At 55.9% G+C, this 15,530-nt stretch overlaps 1 pseudogene; it reads right to left on the reverse strand.

The window, feature by feature from the left end:
- LOC105708091 (breakpoint cluster region protein-like) overlaps positions 1 to 15,530 on the reverse strand; it is a 197,487-nt pseudogene that overhangs the window by 18,480 nt on the left and 163,477 nt on the right.

Genomic DNA, 15,530 nt, shown 5'->3' on the forward strand with positions numbered 1-15,530 from the left:
CATCAACTGTAACGAATACCCCACTCTGGTGTGGGATGTCCATAACTGAAGTGGGGGGCAGGGGTATACGGGAACTCTTTGTTCTTTCTGCTCCATTTTGCTGTGAACCTTAACTGCTCTTAAAAAATGAACTCTAAAAGGAAACAGAGTGATCCTTGGGGATGATACGGGAGGGAGAGGGAGTGACTTGGAGGAAAAACTGCTCCCCTGGCTTTCAAGTTGTCTGCCGTGGGTGTGTGGTGTTAACTCTCTACTCCGTCACCCTGATGGTGCCATTGGTGAATCTGCACTTCACACCGAGGTGTGCGCCCACATGGGTTCTTGGTGGGGAAATAGAGGAGGGTGAGGAGAGAAGAAAGCAGCAGGTATTTCTGAACCTGAATGGGTGTGAGTGTGTGTGTGTGTGTGCCAGGAATATGTAAGTGTCCCCAAGCCCAGACCTTCATGGACAGTGAGGGTGGTGGAGGTGACCTGCTGCAATCTAACCCTCACACCTTCACACCTCCCTGGAGCTCCCGTCACTGCCTGGCACCTGAACCTTTTACACACCGCCTGGCACCCCTCTCTTGTCTCTGCTGGGCCATGGTCCTCTTGCTCTCTGCAAAGGCTTCTTCGACGGATCCCATGTGGCTCTTATCCCCCGCACACCATAGCTGCCGCTCAGCCCTTTCGCAGGGATGTCCAGAGCTACAACAACTAGGTAATTTTACTGAGCTCCTGTGCCCTTATACTATTCAACAACATATCTAAACTGATCAAAGAGTAGTGGATACTGAGAAAAGAGACCTGGGTTCCAGCCCCACTGTTCACTCCACCAGCCTCATGACCCATGTAGACCAAGCAGCCTGGGGGCTCCAGGCTTCCTCCTCTGCAGGAGACGGGGTGGGAGGCAGCTCTGCAGGCCCAGCTGTCTCTACCTGCACCATCAAGAATGAGACCGTCGAGGTCACAGCTGCTGCAGAAGCTGGGAAATGGCACCTCTTATGGATCTGGGGACTTAGTCAATACTGGCCTCGCTGCAATCTTTCCCCCACTCCCAGAAGGGCAGGGCCAAATGGCTAAGTGACTCATACAGCAGCTCTCCAAGGTGGAGGAAGGCACAGCGACACACAATATAAACCCAACACTCCGAGACAAACAAGCAGGACCCTGCAGTACCTGTCCCAGCCCTACCAGCAGAGCCCAGGCTTCCGGAAGCCAAGAGGGTCATGGGAGCTCACTCCAACTTCTGTGGAAAAACACTATGGAAACTACCAAGTAAACGTAAGCGATAACAAAGGCAGACAAAAAGCCCTTTCAAGTCTCTTTCCAAACAAACACCTCCAGCAAAATAGGCTGCTTCTTTTCATGATAGGGGTGGGTAAGATTCTTAGGAACAGGGAGATACAATCTCTTAGACTCCTCACCTCCCGGCCCTGAAAACACTTCTTGAGCAAAATAGACTGCTTCTTTTTTTTTTTTTTTTTTTTTTTGAGACGGAGTTTCGCTCGTTACCCAGGCTGGAGTGCAATGGCGCGATCTCGGCTCACCACAACCTCCGCCTCCTGGGTTCAGGCAATTCTCCTGGCTCAGCCTCCTGAGTAGCTGGGATTACAGGCACGCGCCACCATGCCCAGCTAATTTTTTGTGTTAGTAGAGACGGGGTTTCACCATGTTGACCAGGATGGTCTCGATCTCTTGACCTCGTGATCCACCCGCCTCGGCCTCCCAAAGTGCTGGGATTACAGGCTTGAGCCACCGCGCCCGGCCTAGACTGCTTCTTTTGATGACGGGGGTGGGTAAGATTGTTAGGAACACGGAGATAAAATCTCTTAGACACGTCACCTCCTGGCCCTGAATTCCAAGAGATTTCTGGAATTCAGCAGCATTGCCTTTGGGGGAAGCCCTCAGGGAGCCCCTGAAGGTTTAGATTCTCTCCAGTGGACAACATCCTGTGACCGGCTGGCAGGCTGGGCCCTTGTAGAATCAGCTCCTCACCTCGTTCCAGTTTGGCTCAGCTATGTCCCTATAGACGCGCGTCTTTGCTTTATTCACAAAATACCCAAAGGAATCCACCTCCAGGGTGCAGTACAGTTCTGTGGGAAGAAAGGGACATGGAGAAGGTGGCAGCTCTTTTCCACATCACCCACATGGTCTATAAGAGCAGGTGTTATTTGAAGAATCCGGAAAAAAAAAAAAAAAAAAAAAGGTTTTAACTTTCTTTTTAAAAATAAAACACCAAATGGGGTTCTGGCATGAACACCAGCACCTCATGCGACACTCCTGCCTGATCTGTAAAATTCCCCTGAGTGCAGCTGGGAAACGGGACCTCCCACAACATTCATTCACGCAGTCAGTCCACAAACCACAGCTAAAGCCCCTACAATGAGAAGGGCCCTGCACTGGTGGGGACAGAGAGGCGTACATGCCATCGTTACACAGGGGATGTGAGCCATAGTGACGCCACGGCAGAGGCCAGCCATCCTGGGGGATATGGGAAACTCCTACAATCAGAGCAGACCCCGCTCTAAGTATTATTGGGCAAAGAGTGATGGCAAAGGGCATCCTAGGCCACTGTGGAGCATAGGAAGCAGCTCGGTGCTGGGAAAGCCGTGGGGTGCAGGAAGAAGGGAGGGAGACGAGGCTGGGGAGAGTGGGGCTGGGCTGTGGGCAGTAAGTGGCAGGGTGGGGTTTGTATTTTAGAAAAACCACCTGAGTGGCTCACATCTGTAATCCCGGCACTTTGGGAGGCCAAGGCAGGCAGATCACCTGCGGTTGCGAGTTTGAGGCCAGTCTGACCAACAGGGAGAAACCCCATCTCTACTAAAAATACAAAATTAGCTGGGTGTGGTGGTGCGTGTCCGTAATCTCAGCTACTCGGGAGGCTGAGGCAAGAGAAATCACTTGAAACCAGGAGGTGGAGGTTGTGGTGAGGAGAGATAGTGCCGTTGTACTCCAGCCTGCGTATTAAGAGCGAAACTCTGTCTCAAAAAAAAAAAAAGAAAGAAAAAAAGAAAAACCACCTGAGAAGGAGGATGGAGAGGCCTGGTGGTGGGGACCCTTTCTGCAGTGACATCCAGAGCTACAACCAGGGAGGAGGCCACAGCCAGGGCCTGGCCAGGCAGCCAGAGACGATCAAGAAGCCTCACTGATGGAGAACGGCATTTAACAGAGGGAAAGTGGACCGCAGTTTCTGGTGTGGCCACAGGGGTGGATGGTGGTGCCCCTCAAAGGAACAGGACATAAGAGGAACAAGTTTGGGGGCCATGAATAATAGGTTTGGTTTGGGAAGGCAAGGTTGAGTGCATGGGACATTGAAGGGACAGAAAGAAAGGTAACAGAGAGGCAAGGAGAGACAAGCCTGGGATCGCAGGGCAGCGTACGGTGTCATCCTGCACTGCTCACAGACAGGACCTGGGAGGAGAGGCAGGGATGGAGGAAGGCCCATGAGGGAAACACCAGCGTTTATGAGGCCACCAGAGACGGGGACCAGGGGAAAGATTATGTGTGTTACAACGCTATGGAGGTGTAATCTGCACGTCATATAATTCAGTCATTCCAAGTGTAAGGTTTGAGGATTTTTAGCAAATTTAAACACAAGCACAAACAGCAGCACAATCTTTTCACGACACTGCTCTCAGCTAAAACGTCCCCTTGGGTTCATCGGCAGTAAGTTCCTTCTCCCAACCCCATCCCTCAACAATCACTGGTAAGCTTTCTGTCTCCACATTTTGCTGTTTCTAGAAACTTTTTTTTTTTGAGATGGAGTCTTGCTCTGTCACCCAAGCTGGAATGCAGTGGCACAATCTTGGTTCACTATAACCTCCGCCTTGTGGGTTCAAGTGATTATCCCGTCTCAGCCTCTCAAGTAGCTGGGATTACAAGTGCCCACCACCTCACCTAGCTATCTTTGTATTTTTAATAGACACAGGATTTCACCATGTTGGGTCAGGCTGGTCTCAAATTCCTGAGCTCAAGTGATCCACCTGCCTCAGCCTCCCAAAGTGCTGGGATTACAGGCATAAGCCACTGCTCCTGGCCTCTAGAAACTTATATAGTGTAACTGATGTGTTACCAGGTCTTCACTGTTCTGAGGGCTCCAGCAGCTGGGGGAGAACCCCACTTAGAGGGCAAGGTAAAAAAGAGTATTGGGGGCCTGGCACAATGGCCCACGCCTGTAATCCCAGCACTTTGGGAGTCTGAGGCAGGTGGATCACAAGGTCAGGAGTTCAAGACCAAGCCTGGCCAGCATGCTGAAACCTCATCTCTACTAAAGATACAAAAAATTAGCCAGGTGTGGTGGCACGTGCCTGTAATCCCAGCTACTTGGCAGGCTGAGGCAGAGTTGCTTGAACCTGGGAGGTGGAGGTTGCAGTGAGCCGAGATAGCACTGTTGCACTCCAGCCTGGGTGACAGGACGAGACCTCATCTCAGAAAAATAGAAGAAAAAGGAATATTATTCATCCAGCTTGACAGAGCAGCCAAATCTGCTCTGCTGTGGGGTGAAAGTGTACTGCTGACTGCCCTCCTGGCTTGGACCCAAGACTCCTGGACACTCCAGCTGCTGCCTGTCAAACTCCTCGTCAAACCCCTGTGATCACACGATCCACCTGCAAGGGTCAGCTCACCAGCTCCCAGGATCTGAGACAGACTCAGGAGACGGCAAAGGCCACTCCAGGAAAAACAATTCCACACCCAGAAGGCATCAACCAGCACCAACGCTCCACCGCGGCCAGTGATCAAAGGTGTCCCGTGGTGATTTGAACAACCTCCCTGCTTCCCCACACCCTGGCTGATTAGTCCTTCCTGGGTGGAGAACCTGGCTCAATCCGTGGAACCTTCCTCCTCACACCAGTACTTACGTGAACTCTGCTTAAATCCAGTGGCTGAGTGGACGATGACATTCAGAAACCCATAGAGCCCTGGACACTCATCATCTGTACAAGAGACCAAAGAGGTGAGCGTCTGTTGTACCGGGAAAGGGAGGCAGGTGACAGGCTAACTCTGCTTCAGAATCAACCATCCCGGAGACACGGCGTAGCTGCCATCCGCCTAGCACAAGGCAAGCCAGTGTCACGGGCCAAAAACATACCCATCATGATTTCTGTCTTGGGGATCTCAGGGTCCAGTTGGGTTCACGACACAGGCAAACCAGGGACCCAAAGTGTAATCATGTTCCAAAGACAGCAGAAGGGGTCGGGATGATGTGGACATGGATGAGGTGTGTGTGGACAGGTGTGCATAGCATGTGCTGTGTGTGTGACTGAGTATACGTGCAACAGTGAACGCAAAACTTGGCTTGACCCAAAGTGCCAACCAGCAAGTAGCTGGAGGAGGGAGGGCTGGGAGGATGGGAGTGGGGCCGGATCAAGGCTTGGAACATCGGAGGAGCGTCTGCTGTAGGCCTCGTGACTAGGAACGTGATTAACCGAGCGTCTCCTCAACCACCCAGCAGCAGCTACTCAGGGAGAAACCGCTCCTAACCCATCTCATTCACTCCTGGGAGGAGACAAGAGGCCCTAACAAGCACACCTCTTCCTTCCGAACCAAAGTCCATTAGTCCCAACAAAAGTGCTAACAGGAAAAGTGGGGGTCAGCCCCCGGGCCAGCTGCCTGCCCTCCCTGCAGGTGCCCTGTGCACAGGAGGACGGACACACCTTCCTTGTTGTTGGTCAGTGGAATGCTGTGGACCATCTGCAGTTTGGCACACGAGTTGGTCAGCACCTGCGGCTCCATGGATGTCAGGGAGAAGCTTTTGAAACCTGGGAGGTTGGAAGAGAGGTAAACCAATTGGTCAGTGCGCTCCTTGGCCCTCCGGCCCCACCCCCTGGACCCACACCACATCCTGGGGAAGGGGCATGGCAAGAACTAGTGCCAGGACTTGGAGGCTCAGGAGAGGGCACTTGGCACCCAAGTGCAGTGCTGGTCCGGCAGCAGAGCAAGGTGTGGCTCTGGAAGGCCCAGGCCTGGAGGAGTGTTGGCGTGAGACTCACAAACACACATGTCACGCACTACCTATGCTCAGCCACAAGGCAGGTCTGAGAATAAGCGGCTGGTCGGATAGCACCTCCCTGTGAGGTCTCCCCAGACAGACAGCAGCCACAGCTCTGACCCCATTTCTCCACTGGGTGAGGAAAAGGGGCTTATTTCTGGGCATAATGCTGAATGGGGAACAGATGCTGCCTCTCTAGAAATGGCTGGGGCTCCCATGTTATGACAGGAAACCTGGGGCCAGAAGCACTGGCAGGGCTGCTCGGAGCTCCTCATTGCCCCAGACCACGGGGGCAATGAGGGCTGAGACGTGGCTCTGTATAGGTGAGACGGATGAGCCTGAGGGGATGGGAGGTCAGGCCAGGTTAGAGGTGTACAGAGCTCCTGCCCAGCATCCCTGTGAAAAATGATGCTTTGCAAGTAATGGCCCACAGCTGTGGGAGGACCAGGCTACCTGGATATGGTGCTCAGCCCAGCTCCCCCTGCAAGAGGGACAGTGGTGTACAGAGTGCCACTGGGAACATCTAGGTAAGGATGGCACATGAATCCCAAACCTCCAAGGAGGAAACTGGGTGTGCCTTCCCACCCCCCCGGCCCCTGCCAAACACAGGACAGAAGGAAGGAGCACCCTGACAGAGGGAAGTGCCCAGAGAAGGGGCTGCCCCAGAGGAAGGGAGCATCCCTGTGCTGACAGCAGGCAGCTGGGCCATGTGGACAGGGCAGTGGGGCCAGCACAGTGTGGCTACCCAAGTGGGCCCAGCCAAGGGCCCCTTTAGTATCAGCACCTACTGGGGCAGGGAAGGCCTGGGGGAGCATGGGGCAGATGAGGGGAAATGGAGGCGGCCAAGAAAATGGGGTGGTGGCAGGGTTCTGGAAAGGCCTAAGGGGCAGGCCGGGGGTGGGGTGTATGTGCAGCAGGCTGGGGAAATGAATGCCCAGGGGATGGGGGCAGGATAGGTGCGGGGTGTGTCCAAGTGAAAACGCGGCGCCATCAGATGGTCAGGAGCACAGAGACAAGACGGCTGGGAGGCCTATGGGGATGGCTGTCTCCAACTTGTTTTCTAAATGAGCCCTCCACCTAACACTTCACTTGATAAAACCCCTCAAAACAAAAAAGGTTTCAAACCACAGGAGCTGCCAGCCTGGCTCTGGTGTTTCGAAGCCCAGCCCTCTCAGGACAGAGGACACTCACACTTCTTCTGCTGCTCCCGATGTTCTCCCTCCACTCTGCACGCTCATAGTCAGAGATCAGGAACGTGTAACTCTCGGGTGGGCGAGAAGAACAAACCCAGTTATCTCCACCCTGGCTCTGCGAATGCCCGGCCGGCCTGGGGCACCTTGGAGCATGCAACCCACACCTCCAGCTGGCTGTAGCCCAGTGGCCAGGTGTGCTCACAGCCCGGCATGTCGCTTCTGGCACTCCCTGCCCTTCTTGCCAGCTGGGTGTCACAGCACCTCTGACACAAGCTCTCGCCTGAACTGCGCGTGTCAGGGTGTGATGCCAGCAGAGGGGCACAGCTAAGGGACATGGAGGTGACCAGGTGGGAACAGCAGAGGTGAAGGTTGATCTAGACCTGACCTCCTGCATTCAACCCACAAGCCCCACACTAGCCCAGAGATGAGGCTTCTGCAGAGCCCACCAGCTGCCTCTCCTGGCCAGCCTAGAAAACAAGCCATTCTGCACGTTGACAGGTGCGTGTCATGCCCCTGGAAGGAGAGGCCCAGGCTACAGATGGCACCAGGAGCCAGACTCAGGACAGAAGGTGCATCTCTGGCCCTCAAGGCCCCGGGACAGCATCCCTATACCAAGGACCAGGTCTGCACAAACCTGCTAGGCGCCCTGTCTTATACCCTCCTTGGACACCCAGCCCACTCCCAGCTGTGGGAGCTGAGCCAGCTGCCACTCAACCTGAGGGCTATGGCCCAAAACCCCAGAAAAAGAAATGACTGTGCTTGCATGCACCATGCTGGACAAGCCTCTCGGGGCGGGGTGCATCCAAGTGAAAATGCGCTGCCATTAGACAGTCAAGAGCCCATCCCAGGCCAGAAGAGCAGGTGGGGCCAGCATGGCGGGCGCTCACCTTGCCGTTATGGCTGTGCACCCTGAAGGCCATGCTGGGAGACATGAGCAGCAGCAGCGACTCCTGCTCTGACAGCTTCTTATTCAGCCTCTCCGTGGCCTTGCTGCCCTTGTTTGCCCTCTGCGGGGAGATACCACAACCTCACCTTCCCATTCCAGCGCCCCATACAACTCACTCCCGCTCCATCCATCCCCACCACCAGCGGTGTTCAGCCTGCAGAGAGCGAGAATCTCGTGTCTCCACTCAGCACAGTCCAGGGCCCCAGACTGCTGCTGGTGGTGGCCTTTGGAGGACAAAACAGCCTTTTTACAGGGTCAAGGCACAGTACACGCTGCGGTACATGCTTGGGACCTTTCCTGGAGGAACGAGGTCTTTCCTCTCAAAAGGGTGGAGAGAAGAGACTTACAAACAACCCTGCCTTTCATTTTCTCCCCAATTCAGACAATGTCCAGGGGGCTGTTGCGACCTAGAGGGTCCCTCACCCACTTCCTAATCCAGTTAGATTTCCACATTGGGCCCCCTGGGCATATTTGTGGAGGTCCCAGCAGAAGGGCAGACAACTCTCAACAGAACCTGGACAGGTGAGCCCTTGCTATGCTGAGCTGAGTGGATCCCTCTAGAAGCCACTATCCCTGGGGAGAAAATGTGCTGCCCGTCACCAGATAGGGCCCCATACCATCCCCCAAAGAGCTGAACATGGAGAGTGCAACAGTCACACTCAACAGGCCTCAGTTGCCCTCAGGGCATGGCACTGGCTCCTACTCTGCATGGGGACAGCCTACCACGGAGGTCACGGTCCCACAAGGATGAACAATACAATGTTCACCCCAGTCTTGAAGCTCCCCTGTGCTCCTAAGTGTGCTGGGTTTGGGTGCAGCAGGCTGGGCAGCTGGACAAGGGCTGAGGACTCCTGTCCCGCTGTGTCCACCCTACCTGGGCATCCCTGGGCCCAGACCCAAACTTTTTGCCACCCACCTCCTCTGGCCTAGCTAACCAGATTGAGGGGCTGTCCTCACCATTTTTACAGTCTTCAAACATCTCTGGAGAAAACTAAGTGCCTGTAGTCCCAAACACCTGGAGGGGTGGCACCCCCACCTGGGCCTGGCCCCCATCAGGGTAGCTGAACAGGGGACAACCAGCCCCTCCCCTAGGCCCCGCATCCTGAACCATTCCAAGCCCTCCAGCATCTGGCTGTGACTTTCTCCGGTGACTTGGTACTTCAACCGCAAAATGGAACCACACAGCAAAGGACGCTGCCTGGGCATCAGGAGACCACACACTTGAACTCAAGCCAGTGGCCAGAGGTGAGAACCCAGAAGCCTCTCTCCCGCCTGGCTGACTGAGCTCCTGCATTCCTGCTGCTTCCTTAAAAGGACCATCCAGGCATTTGCCTGTGAACTTAAAAGTGTCCACACCCTGTTCCCTTAGAAATACTGTTAGCTGTCATGCGTGCTGTCTCTATCTCTCTGACTCTTCACTTGTGCCTCGTGTGACCCAGGGACAGAGGACTGCCCTCCCTCCTCATGGCACCTCCTTGTCCAAAACCTGTAGGTAAAAAATCTCAGACCTAGTTTCCCATGGTGGTGGTGTGTTTCCGAAAAGCTAGGCGGTGTTTTCCTAGGTCAGGTTTTCCTAGGAATGCTGGCGAAAACAGAAGATCAGGCTCCCAGTGCCACAGCAATGGCCAGGCAGGCATAAACTGGACACAGTTTAAACTTGCCAGTGTAAACAAGTTTCCCTCATGAGGGACCCCTGGTCACAGATGAGATAACTAAGCATGTGGCCATCCACCAGGTATAAGAAGTATCCCATGAAAGGCACTGTAGAGACCATGGCCAGTTCCCTTTGTTTTTCTGGAAGGTCGGGTTGGCAGCCCCTCTGGTATGGTGCTCCGCATTAAGCTGGGTGTTCTCAGAACAATCGGGCACCTAGCTGTGCCCAGATGCCCAGTCCTCTAAGACCTGAGAACTCATATATGTCCCAGAGACCAGACCTGGGGCTCAGAGGCCTGACAGAGAGAGCACCCACTGGCCATGTGTGGGGGCTGCTGCCCAATAAGACCACACGGAGCCCGGCCCTTGCTTCCCCCACCTGCCCCCCGCCACGCACCTTCTCTCTCTGAATGTCACTCTTGATCTGGGAGATCTTGATCTTCAGAGCGTCCAGCTCCTCGTCCGGCACCAGGGGGATGTTGGGCACTGCCTCCGATTCGTCTACCATCTGGAAGCTCAGATCCGTGAGCAGAATGTACCATTTGCAGTCGTACTGCTGGGTTTTGCTGGGGGTGGGGAAGAGAAGAACACTGACATGCACCAACTACCTTCCACGGCTGATGTCACTGCTGTCAAGAACCCAAGAGCCCGTGTTCCTGACCACGCATGGTTTACCCGACCTAAACCCAGCACGTGTTCCATGTAACCGACTGGGATGAAGCCACTGGCAGGCGCTGGTGGCCCCGGCCCCAGCCTCAGTGATTCCTGGGAACAGACATTCTGAACACGTGACCCCAGGCCCCAGGCATCTCAGGAGTCTAGATGCATCTTATTCTATGCTGAACCTAAGGTGGAGGGCTCATGTGGGGAGTACATTAAGGCTGCACAACGACAGGACAGGACTGAAGTCCACCCCCAGGGCTCTAAGAGTTTCAATGACTGTAGATAAAGCTGGGCGTCATCCCCTCACCTGACAGATGGGGGAACTAAGGCTCTCCTCTGAGTTGACTGATTAAACCCACTCAGCAGGGCAGGATATGGGGAAGAGCCTGTGCTGGTCTTCCCAGTGTGGCCTTCTTTGCTCCACTCCAACCTGGTGTGATCTGGGTGAACCCAATCCTTGGAGGGAGGAGGGGAGTGTGTGCAGGGCTACGCCGAGAATAACTCAGAAGCCACCACCCAGCACTGCCTGCAGCCCCTGACCTCAAATGGTCCTGAGGTGGCCTTTCTGCAATGGTCCTGGAAGTCATGGTCTGGTTTACCCCTCACTACAGAAGTCAAAGCTGGTCCCCAGGATGCCCCATGACGTCTCCTGCTAGTGACAGTCTTTAACCTGGAGCCTGGCATTGTGCCCAAGGAGCAATGGAATGTAAAAAGAGCACCTAGCTACATCACAGGTGGCCTCCGCCATGACGGACCCTCCACGCCCTGGAGCATGAGCACGGACGGGGTCACCGCCGGGATGGGACCACATCGTTACTCACCCTCCGCTCTGCTTCTTGAGCTTGGTGCAGAGAAGCAGGTCAGTGAAGAGGAAGACATGGCACAGCTTGCGGGCCCCCTCCACCAGCTCCACCATGAAGCTGTCCTTCAGCAGCTGCCGGTGCTGCGGGCACAGGGAAGGCTGGGGTCAGGGCCAGCCTGGGGTGATGGGTGGGGCGTGTTTGGCCCTCCCAGCCCAGCAGGAGCAGGTTGACCCAGAGACGTTCTCTCCGGGAAGATTTCACTCCTTCCACATCTGACCCTCACATTCACTTTGCAGAATGTTTTGTTCATCCCACAGTCCTGCTGACAGATCAGGACTTACTTTTTGAAGTAAGATGAACTTCTTTTTGAAGTAAGTTGAACTTCTCTGTTCAACAAATTTCCCAATCCCTCCTGTGTGCTCAGCCTTTGGAAGAGGGTGGGAGGATGGGGGAGGAGGGAGGAGGGAGGTAACGGCTGTGGGTCTGTAGGGGCACAGAGCCAAGCAAACAGTTTTCTGTGAAGATGGGTGATGGGAGGACCCGCTTTAAACAGGGCAGCCAGTGCCTCTCTGGGGTGGCAGGTGGAGGTCTAGAACTGGCAAGAAGCCAGCCATGCCAGGAGCAAGTATTTCTGTAGAGGGACCATGTCAGGCACAGGCCCTGTGGTGGGAAGAGCTTGGTGCTGGAGGTTTAGTGTGGTCTGTGGGTGGAGATGGGCCCAGTGCACTCTGGAAGTGGCAGCCCTCGAGGTCACGGCAAAGGGTTGGGCCTGGTTCTGAGGGCAGCAGGAACTGGGGGCCCCATGCCTGGAACTCCTAGTCCTCCCAACTAGACAGGATGGGCAGGGTCCCCGGTGTGCAGGGGCCACACCTCTGACACCTGCCTGGATACCCGCAGCCTGAGAGCAGGGTTAAAGTGGAGCGCAGGTGGGGAGTGCAGGACAGGGGCACAGGCTCCTAATAAGCCACGCGTCTTTCTGCCTCTTGGTCTGTATCTGAAAGGCAAGGGTTGGTCCTTCTCGCTCGAGAGGCTGCTGAATGGGCATGTCTAGGTTAAGACCCCCTGCCTGGTACCTCACAGGGTTGGGCACTGTGCGGAGGGCATGGGGACAGGATGAGAGGCTGTCGCAGCAGCCTTTCCCATGCCGGGACCAGAGCACCGCATGAGGACATCGCCTGAATTATTTGATCCAATCCCTGCAACAGCCTGGAGGCAGGTCCTTAATGAGAAAACTGAGCTTCAGCGAGGCCCACACTCTGTCCCAGGCAGCAGAGAGCAAGCGGCAACATTCACAGGTCTCTACACTCAGGAGCCCACAACCTCATGGGAGAAAGACCAAGTGTTTAGCGGGCACCCAGCCCCCCTGGTCTCAGGGAAGGCTCACAGGGAGGACCCCGCCCTGTGCTGAGAGCCAGAGGTCTGCAGGGGAGTCACAGACAACAGAGGGTGTGAAAATTCAGTGTCTCCCCACAAGAACTGCACCTGTCCCCATCTCGAGAAGTGATGAGGTCCTGTGCTCTGGGTGAGCCAGGCTGGTTCTGGGGCCAGACCAGGCGCCTCACCCTGCTGTCACCTGCAGCCTGAGGTTCTTCTCAGGGAGCCTCTGTCTCTCTGAACTCTCCCGCACTCTGGGGCCGGAGGCAGCAGAGCTCCCCATTAGCATGTACAGTCTGGGCCAGGCCTCCGACACTCTCAGGGGTGGAAGCTGCATGTCACCATCATAAGCAGCTTGGCTCACGACAGCCAGTTGGCTCTGGTGAGGGGGAACGACGACTTATGCAGGGGCCTCTGGTGCGCCTAAGTGGAAGGCTAGGAAGGTTGCCGGCGTGCCAAGGCCGTGACTCATAGGCACTCACCCACACCCCGCCTGCCGAGGGCAGACGGCCGCCTGGTGATGGCACCCACAGGAAGCAAGAAACAGCATGTGCACCTGGAGAAACGTCAGGCAGAGCTGGAGCGCTGAAGCCGGGTAATCCCCACTGCTGGGTCTGCAGCGGGGACCAGGTCTGGGTAGGATCCTAGGACGCTGAGGTCCTTAGGGAAGGACTGCAGGATGTCTGCTTGGCAGGGACACAAGAAAGGGCCTCCCTGCCAAGGAAGAGGGGTCTCAGGCACCTTCCCTGTGGGGCACTGATGGGGCTGGACGGCCAGCAACCCTCTTCATACAAAGGCGCTGAGCTTCTCGCCATCACCAGCAAAGGGTGCCCCATGCTTAGCTCAGAAGCCGCAGACCCGGCCCACTCTGCCTGTGTGCCAGAAATGCAGCTGCCTCTCCAGCACAGGTTCCCCACAGCCCACCTCAGGGGCACCCTCGGCCTTCAGCAAGGCCACTGAGTGTCACACTGGACGCCTGTAGCACCCACATGCCGGCCTGCCACACTGAGAGGACCCAGGCCTGACTGTGGGGAGGACGTGGCCCCTCTGGGGTGTGGACTGCAGGCCCAGGAGGCTTGGACAGTGGATTCAGATGATTCTGGGCTACTCTTTTGATGCCACCACAGCCTCCAAACCCCCACCCACCTGTGCAGCTCTCACCTGAGAGAAACCCTAATCCGTAGGCACCCCAGCATGTCGCAGCATCTCAGGCCCTGCTCTGCAGTCCCCATCACCCAGCCCCTGCCCTCCCAGCCCACACAGCACCAGCACGGAGCTGGGAGGCCATGTGGCATAGGTCACTGCCTGCCCAGGAGACATCCCTCTCAGAAGTGCTCAGCAGCCTGGTCCCCAGCCCAGAGTACAGGATGCTCAGTCTTGAAATCAGCCCAGGCTTCTCCACACAGTCCATCGGAGTCACATCCTCCAGGGCACATGGCAAAGGTGGGCCAGGGCCACAGTCCTGACTGCATCCCAAAGCCAGCATAAGGCCACGTGGCTGGAAACCACTGTCCCTATGGCTCAGCGTCTCTCCAGGGCAAACGCCCCCAGCTGGAGCGGGGGGACAGAGAGGGCTGGGGCCTCACTGGGACCTGGGACGGCACCATGGTTTGGAGAGCTGGCTAGCCAGGCCATGGGGGCCTGTGTGTGAAAAGGGCGCATTGGAAGATCCCATGTGTTCTGTGTCTGCCTCTCTGTGTGTCCCTGTGTGCGTCTCCACGTCTCCGGGTGTATTCACTCTCGTGTGAGTGCCTGTGTGTCCTTGTGCATGGAACCCCACACGGGTCTGTGGCCTGGGGAGGTATGTGTGCCTGTGTGTGTCACTGTGTGCGTCTCCATGTTTCTGTGTGTGTGTTCCTGTGTGAGGGTATGTCCCTGTGTGTGTCAGGCCTGTGTGTATCCTGGTGTAAGTAACCCCGTGTGGGCGTCATCTCTGTGTGTGCTGCAGGGCGGGGCAGTGGGAGAGCAGGCCCCCACTGGCAGGGCAACACTTCCTTTGGGGAGCCCCCTCCCCACATCCCAGGTGGGTAACATCAGCTGGAAGAAATGCCAACTGCCTTCTTCAACGACTGAAATCATCATCCCCCCAGGAGCCCCCAGAAAGCAAGGGCAGCCTGAACCTTCACTATCCCAAGCCCATCCTTCTTCTGAGCCCACCCTTCTTCTCTGTGACGATGATGTTGGCTATACTCCTCCATTTCTTGGAGCCTCTGTTTCCTTAAACATGATGGGGTGAGAAAGACTGGTCTAGTCGCATGTTCTGAGGATTAAATTAAACTGCGACCTGCAGGGCCTCACACGGGGCTGTCACCCTTTGCCATGCCCTCTGCAGGTGGGAGCGTGACAGTCACAGCTTCCCGTGAATCATACCACTCAATCCTCGTGAGGACTCTACAAGGCAGGCACCATCACCTCCATTTCTACAGACAAGGAAACTGAGGTCCTGTGAGGTCACATGTGTGCCCTCTGTCTTCTGAGGAGGGGGTCGTGTCAGGCCTGTGGGCATGAGGAGGGGCACCTCCTTCCTAAGGGGACGTCCCTCTGGCCAGCCACCTCCTCCAGCTGTCACCAGTGCAGCATCACCCACCGCCCAGGGCACAGCCTATCCAGGGCCTTCCTGGGATGGCCAGTCTGGAAGGAAGAAGCACACTGTTAGGGCTGAAAGTTTCTGCCCCCGCTCAAAATTCACACTGATGCCCTAACTCCTGTGGAATGGTATCTGGAGGTGGGGACTTTGAGAGGTAAGGAACGTCATGAGGGTGGAACCTATGTGATGGGATTAGAAGAGGAAGAAAGAGAGGTCCTTTTCTCTCTCCATGTCTAATTCCAGGCAGGCCATGTGAGGGCACAATGGAAGGGCGGTCATGCTTCTCACTGTCCTCATTAGAATCTGACCATGCTGGCACCCTGGCCCTGGATCTCCAGCC

This window comes from Aotus nancymaae, unplaced genomic scaffold (assembly GCF_030222135.1).
Source record: "Aotus nancymaae isolate 86718 unplaced genomic scaffold, 86718_ANA_hifiasm-v0.15.2.pri h1tg000049l, whole genome shotgun sequence".
Classification (NCBI taxonomy): Eukaryota; Metazoa; Chordata; class Mammalia; order Primates; family Aotidae; genus Aotus; species Aotus nancymaae.